Genomic DNA, 17,034 nt, shown 5'->3' with positions numbered 1-17,034 from the left:
GATGCTGGGTGCTACCAAGTATTGATTTATTGGCTTCACTGACAGCGTTGGTGCTGTTCGGTCTCAGATCATCATGCACAGCTGAGTGGGTAATGAGAGTAGTGAAAAGTAGTACAAGCAGAATCTTATAAAGAAAAACATTGTCACTGACGCAATATGTACAGTGGAAACTCGCGCAGCCGGTTGGTGTGCGCCTATACATGATTCGTCTGCTCCATACGAGATGCCAGGTCATTGGTTCAAGCCCAGTCCGTCAGTCTTTCATCACGTGGGTGATGTAGTGATCCTCTTCTTCTTACGTCGAAGAGCAACAAACGAATTAACTACACTCTTATCACATTGCTAGTTTGTCATTATACTGTGCACCTGAAAGACTTGAGGGCTAGCTCAGAGGAGGTTCTGTGGCACTCTGACGTCCACACACACATCTCACTAACTCCCTTCTGCAACATCCAGATCCAAGCTCTCCACCTTCAATTTGAATATAATGTATCCCTCCCAGCACCTCACAATACAAATCACATTTACTGTTTTTCAAAGACATACAATTTCGTGCTCTTTGAACATCAAGGACTTTTTACTTTTAGGCTTGATGGTAAAAGGGCACCAGGTGCCATGGAATTCCGGGGTCTCAGGGCTCCGTTATATGGGCTATAACTTATGGTCGCCTGGGGATGGGCCGTGTCATGCTTTGGCCAGTGTGAGATAACATTCACACCAGACGCCAGTCTCTGATTGAGGCCATGTAGGGCCATTCCTCTTGAGACTTTGCACCACTGTTAGAACAATGAATAGGCATTGCAGCAGTTGGGGGTGGGGACTGTCCTCTTGGGAGCCCGGGCATGGATGAGATTTCCCTAGTCTGGCAATTTGGGCCTAATGCATGCTTTGCCGCTTTTACTGAGCAGGCCTTCTCTTTTAACTACAATTACTAACATTGATGCAAAAATAGCAATGTTGCCTGGGCCCTGCGCTACACTGTGTGGGTTTATTATATTTTATTATATTGAGGTGGTGTCCTTTGTATTGCAGGGTGGTCTTTTCACCGCCCCCGACCCATCATACTGCTTCAAATGCATCTTGTCTAACTCTAAAGTGCTTAGGGGGGTGAAATGGGGCTGTATCCTTCCCAACAGTAGGTAGTTGGGATGAGGGTGAGGGATAGATAAGATGGACAGGAAGGCATGAGGAGGAAAATGTAGAAGAGGTATGTGTACATGTGGACCAGATATATTGTGGGACTCAACTATGTTATATGGGGAGCAGCTCCAAGAGGAGAGCTCGCAGGAGAGGATGTGTTCTCTGCGCAAGGGGAGTATGTCTGGAAATTATTCCCTGATTGGAGAGCCTGGGCATGTTGAAGGCATTCCCAAGAAAACACAGGCAAAAAAGCCCTTACACTTACTTGGCTAGGGGCCAAGGAATATTTAGGAGGGTTGTATGTCAGAAATCCAAATATACCAATTTTGCAGAAAACCCCTCAAAATCAAGGCAAAAAACCGCACATATCCCATCTATGGCCAGACTTTGAACCTTCTACTGGGTCATGGGGAGCCAAGGCATGTATAAAACCATGCCCAAGAAAGCACAGTGTGTGAAGACCATCTACTTACTCACCTAAGCACTGAATGGCCACAAACAGCCCAAGTTCTATATATGCGAAAACTATAAGGGAATACAGGCACTTTTAACTAGAGGGGAATTTCATCCATTACTTCCTTGGGCGCAGATGCCCACTGCATACTTCCTGGAGGTTCCTGACTCCTTGGAAGGCATTTTAAGGTAATGGTTATATTGGTGTGTGAGGCAGGAATCCTCTTATGCTGAGGCTGTGCATTGATGGGAGTGCATTGATGGGAGTTCTTTTGTATTATTCAGCCTTTGACTAGCCTTCCCACCCTGGGGTGCAATTACTGTGTACTATTACGAGGGCATCATGCAAATGTTAAGTCAAATCAGGGGTGTTTGTTCTAGTTAACAGATTAGATTTCCAGGTCTACCTTCTGGTCTTTTTTTCTGCTTGTTTAGTGGGTTGCTACCTGGTGTCTTATGGCTACTTAAAAAGCGCTGTAAAATTAGACATGTAAAGTAAAAAATTATAATGAAACCAAAACATAATATACCATGACCTTCCCAGCTAGCATATCAGGAAACTGGCATCATATTCTCCCTCCTTCCCAAAAGGATTCAAACAGTACATATTGTAACACTCAAGTAGATTCTAGTTAACATAACTCTGGCTTTGGGCAAAGAACACTTTGATCACAGCAGAGCAACACATTACAAGCATGTTTCTACAGTTTAAAAAATGACATGGCCTAACATAACATATCACTGTGTAGTATACCGAACATAATTCAGTGTAGCACTTCAAAACATAGCTGGGTATAGATAATATAGCTCAGCACAGGCACATAGCAAAGTGTAGAACTCCTTGTTCCCCACAGATGACCATGACCTCAGGTGAAGTTCCAGTAACTTCTTTATTTAGTTCCAGTACATTATGATGGTCATATAATGTCAGGTACATCTGGGTTCAGGGCAACATACACCTGCATCCTCCCAGGTAGGCTTACATCTCCCAACTGACCACATAGAACCCCAGTCACACATAAACATTCTAACCCTTAACACTCCATTGTCAATCGATACACTGACCAAAGGTTCCATTAGGATGCAGGATAATACCAAATCCCTACATATCTCCCTTCCTTAGGGACACAAAAACACAAGTAGATAACTTAACCATAATGGCTAATAACAACACGCACACAAACAACCCCACGTTCAATGCACTTGTCTCATCACTCCTAACTGAGAACATTCTGCTAGTCTCATTACATATTCCAAAATAGTCCACACAGCCGTGGGACACAATTACAATCAATGCCCCTTCCTCTTTCTACCAAGTGAGGAAAAGGCACCCAACTGCTCAAACATCCTTACTAAAACTTTTACAAATAGAGGCACCCATACCTCTCTTCCTAAACTTGACTTCATCGTCCCACAAAAGAACACACACACATCTCCCTCACACCCAACAATGCAAACCGGTATGTACCTAAATACACACCACCTCCAACTAGACTGAGTATCCCAGATACCCGGGTAACTACTTCACTTCTTGTGACACCATTACCCATAAATTGCCCATGTTGAAAGTATTCCTAAATACAATACAGCTCCTATTAGGGAAACCACACTTCATTCACACCAGCATCATACCAACATCAATGACTCTACTATAGTCTTTGCTGTATCATCATGAAACTCTGAATGGTTTCTAAACCAAACAACCAAACAAAAAACTTTGTTTGACACTTAGCACTCTAAACTTTAGCATTAAATAAGGTCTTAATACATCTGCATTACAAAAGTCCCACCTGTGGAAATAAAACATTAGTGCACATAACTATACTTCAGATTCCACATACCAAACTCTAGCAATGTTGTCAATGCAACCTATATTTCATTAAATGTCCAACTGTGGAAGGAAAAGCGGGTTAGTTAAACATGACCGCACCACTATTTTTTTTTTCTTTGCATCATAACATTACCAAGTATTTGTTGACAGAGGTAACAGAGGCCACGGCTTTTACACACCATCCGTGCACACCTATCAAACATGCTAACTACCACTTGCAAGAAACCTCTCATACCAATGTACCTACAACATAAATACCAAATAGCATTTCAGAAAACACTATTAATACGCATATCTCAATCTCTTTCTACTAATATGCAACTTTAACCTACTTAATAAAACCTCACATTTGGATCACTTAATCCCTTGGTTGACTAATTACAAACACCCTTGAGACCTAAATCCAATCTAAAAAACTATAAACTTTATTCTCTGCTCTTAAGCTTCAACAACTTCCATGAAGTACCCCTATTACAGGACAACCTATCCCACAAGAAACTACACCTGACAACATACAGGTTCACGCTCTCATGCACTCATGCTGTCCAAATGCCATTCAGGCCTCACATGACAACATATTCTGAATCAATAACTAATTATAACTACTTAACCAATTCAATGAAGGCAAGACCAAATTGCTTAGTTTACTTATGCTCGTGAAAGCATCATCTCTTAACTTAAAAGTACCTCTGTTATTCATTCCGCAATTAAGATCATTCACAACTTAAGCTTTTTGAAAAAAAATTCCAACGGGCGGAAATGCAGCCGCCCGCAACAGAAATGGATTTACCAATCCATCTGCCACACTTCCTTTTGTAAATATCACCTCCCGAAGCGTTCCTTTCCTGGTATGTTCATAATGCTGCTTTTCATTGCTGCCAGCCGCCTGCTATAAAAATTGTACTCCCTTTGCCTCCTACCGCATCTCTCAGTTCTTAAGTAGGCTCCAAGCCCCTCAGGAACTACTGAAAACATGCCCTCAAAGATCCTCATCAGCTCATATAAGTGATATCTCCTACAGGCACCTTCTTAGCGCTGCTGCAAATGGGCCCTTGCCCCTCCAGGCACTACACATGTTGTCTTGGGCAATATTCTTTCATCTCTGCACATGGGCTCTAAGCCCCTAAGGTGCAGCCACGGGCTACAAGTCTCTTAGGTGCAGGTATGGGCTCCATGCCCCCTCAAATGCTGGAATGGCCCCCCAGGACCCTCCTCTGCTCCAGGCGCTTTTCACCTTCGCCACCAATCTTCTATTTAACATATAGGCGCAGCTTAGGTTCCCAACCTCTTCTATTGCTGCTGCCCCAACTCCAGGCCTCAAGCTGTACAACTTCACTCCTCATTGTTTCTTTTCCCGGCGCAGCTTAGGCTCCAAGCCTCTCCTGTTGCTACTGCCTTGGGCTTATAGTCCTCAGTTGCACAGCATGCCTCCTCATTGCTTAATTTCCAGGCGCAGCTTAGGCTCCAAGCCTCTCCTGTTGCTACTGCCTTGGCTATATCCCTCAGCTGCCCAGCATGGCTTCCTCATAATTTCCAGGCGTAACTAGACCCCAGGCCTCTTCAAATTGCTACTGCCATGGGCACCAAGCCCTCCATGCTGCAGCTAGTGGTCCCAGACCCCTTAAGCAATCAGTCTCTGGGCCCTCAGCCCCTCCTCAGTCTCTTGCTTTCCTCTTTCCCTGACCTGTCCTTCTAGTGACAGGCCAGCTGGCCCCTGGCTCTGGCGCAGCCCCTTACTTTCTGCCCCTGAGCTCCATGCGCTGGGCCCTTCTGCGCCTACAGTTTTAAGCGCTTGCCCTACCTGGGAGGTCTTCTTCTTGGGTTGGGGGGAGGTGTATGTGCCATCTTCAATGCTGTCCCCCCAGCACAGCCAGCATCCTCGTCGCCAATGTAGAACTCCTTGTTCCCCACAGATGACTATGACCTCAGGTGAAGTTCCAGTAACTTCTTTATTTAGTTCCAGTACATTATGATGGTCATATAATGTCAGGTACATCTGGGTTCAGGGCAACATACACCTGCATCCTCCCAGGTAGGCTTACATCTCCAACTGACCACATAGAACCCCAGTCACACATAAACATTCTAACCCTTAACACTCCATTGTCAATCAATACACTGACCAAAGGTTCCATTAGGATGCAGGATAATACCAAATCCCTACACAAAGCAATCAAACAAACACACACAAACTCTGTCCAGACTAACCTTCTGCTGCTCTTGTGTTGACTGATTTTAAAATGAAATGCCAGCACTTTTGTGGGCAAAGGCCCTGGGTCATCAAAGGCAAGGAACTCCACCCCTGACGCCCTTCCTTTGCCCTGCCATTTCTCTTTCCTCTCATTAAGAGTTGTGATTCCTCCTTCGATTATGAGTTGTTGTTCTCTCACTTGGTTAGAGGGAGGGATGTTTGGGTGCTTTTTGGTGGGCGTGTGTTGGCTCATCCTTTGAACCAACTGGTGACTTCCATAAATGGAAATTCTTTATTATTTTATTTATTCAATGAAGAATGCTTATTCCACTGTTAAAGGTGTTGCGGGTGATCCGCATTACTATCACCCAATTGCGGTCATAAAGTTCTCTAATGAGATTTTTGAAAGATGTCTGGTGTCGAGATTGGAAGAGTGGGTCTCGGACAATCAACTCCTCACAGATACTCTTGGTGGCTTCTCCACCATAGACCAATGCATGCTGCTTAACATGATTGTGGCGAAATACACTAGAAAGAGAAATAGCCAAATCTCTTCCACCTTCCTGGACTTGTCAAAAGCCTTTGACTCAATACATCAAAACCTATAAGGAAAAAGCTTGATTGGAACAGTTTCCAAGCCAGTGTTCTTCAACTAATACAACTGATGTATGAGGATACCTCAGTGCGGTCAGGTGCTCAAGAGCACACGAAAATGCAAGGGATTTTAGCACAAACAACTGGGTAAAGGAAGGGTGCCCCTTCCCCCCACTTTTATTTTCTCTGTTTTTATATGATTTTAATCCACATAATGCTTTACGAAGGATAATCCTCCACTCCTAAATGAAACTCAATTCCTCACTTTGCTTTAAGTTGATGACACAGTCTTATTGAGTCTTTTCCCAGGAGGGTTACAGCAGATCTTAAGCTATGCTAACTCCTTTTTTGATGGCCACAGCCTGAAACGGAACCTGTGTCGGAAAGAGAGAAACAGATATACAGTAGAGAGAGAGAGATAGACATAGAAATAATGTAAGGCAGGTCGCTTTTGTAGAAATACAAAAAAATCCAAAGAGCCAAAAAATGGATGCACAAGAAATGAGAAGAATAGCAAAATATTGTAACTGCCAGGGCAAGGAAATATATAGCAGACATTAACATTTAAAATTGTAATGGTGAAAATGGCTGCTTACCTAGCAATTACATAGAGGAAAATACATCAATGGTTGAAAACTCCATCACTGTTCATTGGCTGGTGTGATGCAAAATATAGGTACTTCTATACATATAAATTCATTGGCCTATTCTAGCCACGTTGTAAGGTGACATGCTTGCTCGTTAGCTCATGCACAGTGAAATCATTTCCATTCTCAAGCACCACAATTGGACAGAAGCATTAGACACATTTATCAGCCAGAACTACTTTTTTGTTTGGTTGCTCCAGGGGGAGTAGATGTGGAGAGAACAATTACAGAGATCTTGACCAATCATCATTGTGAGATGTGACAGTGAGACACATAAAATATAACTCTTAAGACAATGTCCTATTAACCTCAGCGTGTGGCACCACCATACTGTTCTCATCATTGCAAACTTCTTACCATCAGTTCATGTTGCAACCCCATTGTTGAAAAATTACTTGCATGTCCTTCCTGTTCTCATGAGTTCAAGTTCATCTGTTCTGTCTGTGACCTTATGCACTGAGGCTTAGCTGCTTGCAAGCTTGCTCTTTTGCAGTGTCACAAATGTGTATATGTGTTCATATACCTAGAAGTGTTTGTGACATGTCCGTTGACATAAACTTGTCTTTGTTTATTGCTACATTCATTTGGTACAAAATAGGGGTGAGCTGTTATAATGATTACTGGATCTCATGTTTGTTTGCTTGTTTGTTTATTGATTTTGTAGGGCGCACCAAACCCGTAGGTAACTGGGCGCAGCATAGCGTATGAATACTTGAAGCGTGTTACAAGGATATAGTTGCACAATGAGGTAGTTACAATATCATGACAGGTATTCATAATTGAAGTTTGTTACATGAAATATAGTTACACAAAGAAGTAGTTACAGAGAAATACTTGAAGATTAGGTGAGTTAGGCAGGATAATGGTACATTACTGATAGGATCGGGTCGGTTATATGTCATTAGAGCACAACCAGTTCAGTGTGTTACGCCTGAAGCTCAGGTATGATTGATCAACTCTAAGTGTAAGGGGTAGGGCGTTCCAGGATTGGGCGGCTTTCACCGGGAAGCAATTGCCTCCAGATTCTTTCAGCTTGAATCAAGCTATCTTAAGGCAAAAGGCATTGGTAGTTCTAGTGGGGCAGATGGATGTTTTCCTGACCATTCTCTCCATTAGGTAGGGTAGTGCTGTGTTGTTGGGACATTTGTAGCTCAGGGAGATAGTTTTGAGTAAACTTCCATCGTTGATCTTTAGCCAGTGGTGCTCCCTTCTCATTCTGGAGACATGTTCTCTATTCGGGATGTTCAAGGCTTTTCTAATGGCATTATTATGAAGGATTTGTATTTTGTCCAGGATATACTTGTTGGCCCCTAAGTATAAGGTGTTGTAGTAACCCAATTTTGACATTATTAAGGCATTCACAATGGTGATACATTGGCCCTCATTACGACCCTGGCGGAGTGGGTTTACGCCAGCGTTATTCGCGGCGGACCCGTCCGCCCTACTACGAGTTCCCGTAGCGCCATGGAGCCTTTCTCCGCCTGGTTTTTCCGGGCGGAGAAATCCATGGCGCTACGGGACCTTGTTGTTAATTGCGCCACCGTATTTTACGGTGGCGTAATTAACGCCTTCCCCACTCCCATTATACCCTATGGGGCAAAAATGGGAATGGGGAAGGGTAAAATGGGGATTGGGGATTTACCGCCCCGCCAAGGTCGGAATGGGGCGGAAAATCCGCCAACCCCCATGGCGCTATCGGCAGCTTTCCGCCGTGCTCCATGGTGCATTTTGCACCGCGATTTCCGCCAGGGTCGTAATGAGGGCCATTGTGTTTTGGATAAGAATGGCCTGCAAGCTCTGATAAGTTTGCAGGTGTAGGCTGTAGATGACGCCATGGAATGTACCTTTTTTTTAGGGTAAGGGTGGAATCCAAGTAAAATCCTAAGGTTTTAACTTCCCTGGCTACCTTGATGATATTTCCATCTATATTGAAGGCGGAGTAGGAAGGATTACATTTTTTTAAGCTAGAGTTTGAGCCGAGGATCAGGATTTCTGTTTTGTCATCAGTCAGGCAGGGGCCATGGGATGCCATCCATGCCTGAATGAGGAGGTATACTTTATTTACCAAGGCCTTATCTTTGTCATAATTGCCCGAAAGGAGAATGAGGATCGGAGAGTCATCTGCAAAATCTGTATAGATGAGAACCAGTCTTTCCAATTTGTCAAATAGGGGCTTGGTTAATTATACATGGCTGGCGATAGACAGGAGCCCTGCGGGAGGCTGCATGTGGTTTGGATGGGGTCAGAAGATGCTGATGAAAAGAAAACTTGCATTGTTCTGTTATCGAGTAAGGACTGAGCCCATGCTATAGCGCTCGTGGAAAAATGGACAGCCGTTGCCAGGAGTTTACATAGTACTCCATGGTCCACCAGGTCAAAGGCCGCTGACAAATCCAAGAGGAGTAATATGGTGGTTTTCCCTTGGTCCCTGAGTTCATCAATTTGCGTTTTCAAGTCGATAAGTGTCATTTCCGTACCGTGTTTAGGTCTAATACTGGATTGACATGAGCCAGGAAGGTGGTTGGTTTTTAGGTATTTCTGAATTTGCACGTATGCAACTCTGTCAATGATTTTAAGGAGGAAGGGCACCACAGTAATGAGACTGTAATTGGTAGGAATAGAGGGGTCCAAAGTTTGTTTTTTGAGCAGAGGTAGTACCCATGACTGTTTTAAATTGCTTGTGATGGTGTTAGTTGTAAAAGAGGCACTGATCAATTTAGACATGAAGGGTGCTAGGTCTCTTTAATTATTTGGACGGGGCAATTGTCACCCTGACAGTTGGATGGTTTCAAGGAAAGAATGTTTTTTTTTCTGTATCCAAGATAGAAACTTTAGTGAAGCTGAATGGTTCAGGACTGCTAGTGGACTTGGCGGGGTTAGTGATTTGGGGTATGGTGTGTTGTAGAGAGGCTTTTTTTATTGGCAATCTTAGTTTAAAGTGTGGATATTTTGTTGTTTAGCGCATTCTGAATGCTGGTGCACCAGAGTTTATCCTTCGGTGCAGTGTCTGAGGGAGGGCAGGGTGATTCCAGTTCCCAGAGGATCAGGATGAGTTCCTTTGTGTTATAACTGGCATTGGAAATCCTTGCGTTGTAGAGGTCTTTTTTGGTGCAGATTATTTATTTTTTGTAAGTGTTGGCAAAGTTAGTCAATGTGGTCTTGTTTTCCTCCGATGAGGTGTGGCACCATAAGGATTCTAAGTTCCTTTCCTGTAGTCTAAGGTCCTTGAGGTGATGGGTGAACCACTTATTGAGGTGTGCTTGTTGTTTACTTTTGTGAAGTGTGAGCGGAGCAATAGCGCCTAGGGTATTAGCCATGGTATTGTTAAATACTTCAAACAGAAGTTTAGGGAAGGAAGGATGAGGGGGAGCAGCTTGTCTGGTAAAATGTTCTTTTAACATCTGGTTGGAAGAGGTGGGGCCATAGTAGTGTCTGTATCTAATGTGAGTGAGAAATCAATCAGTGGTGGTCAGTCCATGGTTGTTGGGTTACTTTGGTGATCTTAGTCTCACAATTCAGGTCCGCCACCCAGTCCAGGGTCCTCCCTTTGGTGTGAGTTGGCACAAGGTCTTTTTGGGATAGTCCATATTCTGATAGGGTCGTGGCAAGTGCCTGGGCATGTTTATCCTCTGTTTCATTAAATCCCAGATTAAAGTCTCCTAGAATGAGTAATTGCGAGGAGTCCTTAGCATTATTGACAAGAAGGCTGGACATGTCCTCATTGAATGTGTCCATAGAGCCTAGGGGTCTATATATCAGAAAGATGGTTATAGTGTGGCAGTTAGAGATAGGCATTTTAGAAATGAGTAATTCACAGGATTTAACTGGTGGTGGAGGCAGGAGTCTCATAGCAAGATTAGCATTTGCGATAATGGCTAGGCCACCTCCTCTAGAATTAGATCTGTCTGTTCTCAGCATTTGGTAACTCTCGGGAATTGCCAATGGGAGGGCAGGGTCTGACACATCATGCAAACAGGATTCAGTAACTGCTAGGAAGTCAAGATTATGTGAAGTTAACAGGTCTGCTATTTCTGTGGCATGTGCCCCAAGGGATCTTGCATTGATTAGCTCTCCCGTTATAGTGGAGATATTTTTTAGATCCTGAAGTTTGGTGAGATCAGATTTAGGATGGGCAGTAAGTTTCACATTGGATGGATTGTGGGAGACGTGGGTTGGGGTTTTGGGCATGGTCTTATAGGCTGGTCTATCATGAAGTATAAAATGCTTGGCATTGTTTTAGTCGCTAGTTTGTTGATTGGCACTGGATCTAGGTTCATAAAGACGGGGTAGTCTAGCTCAGAGTCTATTATTTCTGTCAGAAGGCTGGCAAGGTGGGTGCTTATTAGGTGGCATTGTTGTAGTAGAGCTTTGCTTGTAGATGATGGGTAAGGTCAGTAGTAGGAGTGGTGTCAGTAACATGCTCGAAGGTATAGTTATGAACTGTCACGAGAAGTGCTATATAGGTGCTATACAGGATTAACCTGAGCATGAGTTGCGAGGGTGGGCCTAGCGGATGTGGTAGTATGCTAGTCTGGTATGGGCTATGGGCTATTTAGCAGAGGTGGGTAGCTATGGGCTATTCAAAAAAGGAAAAAGGCTACTGGGCGTAGGCTAGTCAACTAGGGCTAAGCATAGGTATATCTAGTCAGGGCATAGGTTATCTGGTGGTCGCTAGTCGGTTGTAGGCACCGGTAGCTGGGCGTAGGCATAGGGAACTAGAGCTGCTACGGTGTACACCTGAGGCCACCTAGGCGTGGGCGTATACGGAGGCTACTTAGGCTCTTGAGCGCAGGCATGGACAGAGGCTACTCATGCATATACATGGGCTGCTCAGTTTTAGACATTGGCATAGACATTACAACTTTAGAAAAGTTCAGTCATAAGCATGGGCAACTCAATCATCGACATTATCATAGGCATGGCATTTTAGGCAGTTTCAGGCATAAGCATGGTCAACTCAGACGTAGGTAAAGATTACTTGTGTGTGTACATAGTCAGAGGCACAGGCTAATAGACTATTCAGTCAAAGGGTATCAGCATAGATAAGGCTGCCAAGGATTCTCCTACTCACATGTGGGTATGCCGTGGGTAACTCATAAATGTATATAGGCTACTCCTTTATATGCAATATCATAGATGTGTACCAGTTTAGACAACTTCAGACACTAGTTTAGACAGCTTCGTCAAAACATAGTCAAGCTAACGCATTGGTACGGGGTACTCATACGTGGGCCTAGGCCACGGCCCCGGGTGCTTAAAGGAAAGGTACAGGTCACACATGTAACAGTGCGATCAATTTAGTCTAGGGGTTCTAGTGTAGGGGCAGTGGTGCTCATGTAAGGTATTGGTTAATGAATGGTCCCTATCACCTCTGCATCCACGTGGTGTAAGTTATGTACAAGCTTCTGTATTGTTTATTAATTACCAATTGGGGCTACTCTGTGGATTATGGTGCATTGCATAACTGTTTCATTACCAGGGAGAACTCTGCATGTGCAATTTACCCTACAGGGGGCAGTGTTGTGCTAGGAATGTTCTAGCTCGGCGACCATGCATCTTCCTATCTTGTTGCTTGACTCATGCCAATTTTTAAACTTCCATAAGTTGCATTTGGATGTTCTGCTTAGGGACATACATTGTTATAACTCTCTGGAATATTGTTGTGGGAACTCGGCAGATTGAGGTGTCCTGGCCATTCAGTGCACAGTGTCTTGTCCTTTTACTCTGGGGCCTAGTATCTTTTCTTGTTTCTCTTGTGTGACTTCAATCCTGCATCCAAAACCCTGGCAAAGTGTTCCCCCCCCCTTGCATTGACCAATAATTGGATGGCATTTAAGCTTTGGCTGTGTGAATTTTTGCAACTTGAAATGTGTATGCCTTTCTGCAAGGGGCTGTCTAATGTTCTCTATTGTGGGGTGATGGAGAGTTTGTTGTGCTTCAAGACAAGCTAACTAGATCTAATTATGCTCAGCTCCTCTTCACAATTAAAGGCAGTGCTCTTGTCCTTGCACATGTCATTGATGTCGACCCATCCTTGCCGGCCCTCAATCTTTTCAGCCGTCGGTGTTGAGTAGGTTACTGTGTGGGGCCCAGTGAAGCGCTCGTCTTTCCACTTCCTAAAGTGTTTTTTTTTTATGTACACCATGTCGGCTGGGTAGAGAAATACTGCTTGCGGTAATTGTTCTCTTTGATCACTTGTTTGCCTTGTTTGAGCGCTCATCCTTGTCTGCAGGAATATATATTGAAGCAATTTTGTGAGTTCTGTGACATACGTATCAAACTCTCCCCCAAAATGCTAGAAGAGGATTGAACATCAGAGATTGTACATGAGGGAGGTATAGGTGAATACATTATCTGCCCTGTAACAATCTCATGAAGAGTGAGATGATCTCCTCCTTGTGAATCACGCAAACCAAAAAGTGCAAAAGGCAAGCAGTGCAACCAGGATTTTCCAAGCACTTACATAAGCTTAGCTAAGTGCATTTTTAGCTGGCCATTAATCTTTTCTACCAAGCAGTTGGCTTGTGGGTGGTCAACCATGCATAATTTATGCCTTATCCCCAACAGGGCTGTGATTTGAAAATGTACATACAACTACAAACATGTACCTGTAATAGGTGCATCTCTCTTGCATGTCGACATAGTTAATATTCAAGTGCCAGAAGGGTCCCTCCGTTCACAGCAAATGTTACCCACACAACTCTTAAAGTGCGACCTTGCAGGAATGTATGGCATATCATGCAGTTATTTATACATTTTGAAACATTCTCATATAAATTTGGCACAAACCAGTCTTCACTTGTCCCCAAAACCTGCATGCTCTTTCGATACATGGGCAGAGTAGTGAAGTTGTTCTAGTGCCACTTTCAACAACAATTTCGCCATTACCACCTTTGTGCTATCATGCTGCCACATTAAATCTGTTGGGTACAAAGAACATCCTCTTCTCTTCCACAACTCCTTTTCATCATCTGCTGCTTCTCCCTGCAATTCTATTATTTGTGCTATTGGGATTGCATTGAAATAATCTGGCAATACATATTTTTCCTGACAGTTTTTTATCAACGCCATAAGGGGTATGTTTTTCTCATCACCAGGGAACAGCACATATGTCCTTTTTGGCAGATATGCTGCTTCTTTTGCAGCTTTGTCTGTATTTGTGTTGCCTAATTAAATAAAATGCTGCCTTCATGTGTGGGCCTTGAACTTTATTAAAGTCAATTCTACTGGAAATGGTAACACTTCTAATAGCTAACTCAATAATGCTGCATGCTATACTGGTGTTCAATCACTAATTTTGAACCCTCTCTTTTCCCACCTTGCCAGCCCTGAATGCACAGTAGATGTTATGTATGCAGTCGGAAAGATGTTAACTGCATGACTCTCAGACATGTTTAGTGCCAAAATGTGTGCCACTAATTCTGCTGCTTGCGCAGAGTAGTGAGCTGGCAATTGTCTCTGTGAATAAACTACCAACTCCTCTCCCTGTTGTATTCCGGGTTTCTGTACCACCACAGCGGAACCAGAATGCCTTTGTCCCATACCTCAGTCAATATGTAAGCTTCCATCAATGAAAATCATGCCCCCCCTTTAACCACTTCCTCTTTTACCAGGGGCTTACATTCATTAATGTCTATGCATGCCACACAATCATGTACGTAATCTCCCTCCTCAATTTTTTCTGCAATGAACTCTGCTTGGTTTATTGTTCTTCACCTCACCACTTCTATTCCAGGGTTTGTCAGTATTATTTCATACACTGAGGAACTCAGAGTTGTCAAAGTTGATTTGGTCCTTTCTAGTATTGCTAACAGTGCATGTTCCACATCCAGAATACAGGGCCAGCATAGTAATTGTGGAAGCTTTCTTAATTGTGAATGCAGCAGCAAGTGCTTGCTCTCATGGGATGTGTCCCTGCATTACTGGATCTAGAGATACACTGTAATAGGCTAGTGGTTTGTGTCCCTGTCCCTACTTTTGTGTCAGTACAGCAGTCATAATCTTACCATCTGAATGGGAAAACAAGTGAAACTTCTCTTTGTAATTGGGCTTAGCCAATACTGGTGCATGTGCTAACTCGTGTTTGAGTTCATCAACATTTATACACATTTCACTATCCATTTTATGGAGGGGTTCTATGTCAGAAATCCAAATATACCAATTTTGCAGAATCCCTCTCAAAAGCAGGGCAAAAACCTCACATATCCCATCTATGGCCAGACTTTGAACCTTGTACTTGGTCATTGGGAGCCAAGGCATGTAGAAAACCATGCCCAAGAAAGCACAGTGTGTGAAGACCCTCTACTTACTCACCTAAGCACTGAATGGCCACAAACAGCCCAAGTTCTATATATGCGAAAACTACAAGGAAATACAGGCACATTTAACTAGAGGGGAATTTCATCCATTACTTCCTTGGGCGCAGATGCCCACTCCGTACTTCCTGGAGGTTCCTGACTCCTTGGAAGGCATTTTAAGGTAATGGTTATATTGGTGTGTGAGGCAGGAATCCTCTTATGCTGAGGCTGTGCATTGATGGGAGTGCATTGATGGGAGTTCTTTTGTATAATTCAGCCTTTGACTAGCCTTCCCACCCTGGGGTGCAATTACTGTGTACTATTACGAGGGCATCATGCAAATGTTAAGTCAAATCAGGGGTGTTTGTTCTAGTTAACAGATTAGATTTCCAGGTCTACCTTCTGGACTTTTCTCCTTGTTTAGTGGGTTGCTACCTGGTGTCTTAGGCTACTTAAAAAGCGCTGTAAAATTAGACATGTAAAGCAAAACATTATAATGAAACCAAAACATAATATACCATGACCTTCCCAGCTAGCATAACAGGAAACTGGCATCATATTCTCCCTCCTTCCCAAAAGGATTCAATCAGTACATATTGTAACACTCAAGTAGATTCTAGTTAACATAACTCTGGCTTTGGGCAAAGAACACTTTGATCACAGCAGAGCAACACATTACAAGCATGTTTCTACAGTTTAAAAAATGACATGGCCTAACATAACATATCACTGTGTAGCATACCAAACATAATTCAGTGTAGCACTTCAAAAAAGAGCTGGGTATAGATAATATAGCTCCGCACAGGAACATAGCAAAACAATCAAACAAAAACACACAAACTCTGTCCAGACTAACCTTCTGCTGCTCTTGGTTTGACTGATTTTAAAATGAAATGCCAGCACTTTTGTGGGCAAAGGCCCTGGGTCATCAAAGGCAAGGAACTCCACCCCTGACATCCTTCCTTTGCCAAGCCATTTCTCTTTCCTTTCATTAAGAGTTGTGATTCCTCCTTCGATTATGAGTTGTTTTTCTCTCACTTGGTTAGAGGGAGGGATATTTGGGTGCTTTTTGGTGGGCGAGTGTTGGCTCATCCTTTGAACCAACTGGTGACTTCCTTAAATGGAGTTTCTTTATTCTTTTATTTATTCAATGAAGCATGCTTATTCCACTGTTTAAAAAATGTGTTGCGCTTGATCCGCATTGCTATCACCCAATTGCGGTCATAGAGTTCTCTAATAAGATGTTTGAAGGATGTCTGGTGTCGAGATTGGAATAGTGGGTCTCGGACAATCAACTCCTCACAGATACTGAGGGTGGCTTCTCCAACATAGACCAATGCATGCTGCTTAACGTGATTGTGGCGAAATACACTAGAAAGAGAAATAGCCAAATCTCTACCACCTTCCTGGACTTGTCAAAAGCCTTTGACTCAATAAATCAAAACCTATTATGGAAAAGGCTTGATTGGAACAGTTTCTCAGCTGGTGTTCTTCAACTAATACAACTGATGCGGGCAGGTGCTCAAGAGCACATGAAAATGCAAGGGATTTTAGCACAAACAACTGGGTAAAGGAAGGGTGCTCCTTCCCCCACTTTTATTTTATCTGTTTTTATATGATTTTAATCCACATAATGCTTTACGAAGGATAATCCTCCACTCCTAAATTAAACTCAATTCAACACTTTGCTTTAAATTGATGACACGGTCTTATTGAGTCTTACCCCAGGAGGGTTACAGCAGATCTTAAGCTATGCTAACTCCTTTTTTAATGGCCACAGTCTGAAATGGAACCTGTGTCGGAAAGAGAGAAACAGATATACAGTAGAGCGAGAGAGATAGACATAGAAATAATGTAAGCCAGATCCCTTTTGTAGCAATA

Source organism: Ambystoma mexicanum, chromosome 6q (assembly GCF_040938575.1).
Source record: "Ambystoma mexicanum isolate Mex_15411 chromosome 6q, UKY_AmexF1_1, whole genome shotgun sequence".
Classification (NCBI taxonomy): Eukaryota; Metazoa; Chordata; class Amphibia; order Caudata; family Ambystomatidae; genus Ambystoma; species Ambystoma mexicanum.
This window is presented reverse-complemented; position numbering follows the sequence as displayed.